This window comes from Nansenia antarctica (genome assembly GCF_963989245.1).
Source record: "Nansenia antarctica genome assembly, chromosome: 16".
Classification (NCBI taxonomy): domain Eukaryota; kingdom Metazoa; phylum Chordata; class Actinopteri; order Argentiniformes; family Microstomatidae; genus Nansenia; species Nansenia antarctica.
In genome coordinates, this window is record NC_137686.1 from 28,638,340 (window position 1) to 28,639,866 (window position 1,527).

The window sequence follows — 1,527 nt, forward strand, 5'->3', positions numbered from 1 at the left end:
TAATGTCTATTTCTCATCCGATACGATTAGATGCGAGCTATATAATATATAATAATATAACATGATTTGACGCATGCGCGCTATGCCATGCGTCAAATCCAGCGCTGAACGGGTCCAGCGCTGAACGGGCGCCTCACTGGGAACTGAACAGACAGCATCGATCAATGAACGGACTCCACATTACGTTAACTGAAGTTTGTTAAATTGTTTGGGATTAATGTGAGTTTTCTATTTTCTCTTTCCAGTTTTACCCTTTTTTTAAAATCAATAAAACAACGTCATTTCTATAACCAGGTCTCGCTGGTTGGGAAGGCATTTCGTTTAGCTCGGGAGTATGACAATGGGGAGAACATAACTGTTTATTGAGAAACAAATGATAGGCAGTCTGGGATACGTATATAAAGAAATACCACAATGTCTAGATGTATAACATTTTATTGAACAGTAACAGTGCAAGCATGTAGGCTTCTGGCGTGACACGGCTAGCCTAATTTCCGTTCATATGCCTTTTATCAGATAAAATAAAATAGAATAAAACTCTTTGAAAATAAATAGGCTTTAAATTAACTTGCAATGCGTATAGGCTAATTTCCGTTCGATGTTACAGCCTAGGCTATGCCTTTTCTCAGATAGATAGGGGATAGCCCTGTAAGCTCATACGGGTCTGTATCCTGAAGACCGGCTGTTAGATCATATCGCTGAAGTTTGTCTCCATCTTTGTAAATGTTGTCCGTTTCGTTTGTTATCCTTGTTATTGTGCGATAAAGTTAAAGCGCTCCGCTTCGGGACACCATTTTCAGCTGAGCACCAAACACACACACTGCCCGAGAGAGAAGGACCGCCCCCTTTAGTTAGCCTATAGCCTATAGGCTAATTAAAGGGGGCGGGTCCTTCTCTCTCGGGCAGTGTTTGTGTGTGTGTGTTTGGTGCTCAGCTGAAAATGGTTAGAGGGAATTATTTTCACCGGACATTTATGTCCGACGAGTTTTCAATTTGTCGGACTTCAACTACTTTTACCGGACAAAGACCGGTAATTACCGGTTAACGGAAACCCTGACACACACACACACACACACACACACACACATACATACACACACTCACACACACACACACACACATACATACACACACTCACACACACACACACACACACACACACACACACACACAGACATACACTCTCTACTCATCACTATGATGGTGATGATGAGAACTAATTTCCACTCTGACAACAGGGCTTTTCCTGATGTTGCCGTCTCCATGGTAACAGTGAGTCAGCATTCCTAGCCTGACCCCAGACAGTGACCTGAGAGGGGGAGGAGGAGGAGAGGAGAGGAGAGGGGGAGGAGAGGAGGAGGAGGAGAGGAGGAGGAGGAGAGGAGGAGGAGGAGGAGGAGGGAGAGGAGGAGAGGAGGAGGAGGAGAGGAGGAGGAGGAGAGGAGAGGTGAGGGGGAGGAGAGGGGGAGGAGGGGAGGAGGAGGGGAGAGGAGGAGAGGAGGAGGAGGAGAGGGGGAGGAGGAGAGG

At 46.0% G+C, this 1,527-nt stretch overlaps 1 protein-coding gene and 1 pseudogene across 2 annotated transcripts in view; both read left to right on the plus strand.

Moving 5' to 3' along the window:
• dpy30 (dpy-30 histone methyltransferase complex regulatory subunit) overlaps nucleotides 1-1,527 on the plus strand; it is a 439,880-nt gene that overhangs the window by 97,739 nt on the left and 340,614 nt on the right. The gene's annotated exons all lie outside the window — the stretch shown is intronic.
• Nucleotides 1-1,527, plus strand: part of LOC308171661 (apoptosis-stimulating of p53 protein 2-like) — a 20,428-nt pseudogene that overhangs the window by 8,887 nt on the left and 10,014 nt on the right. The window lies entirely within an intron of this gene.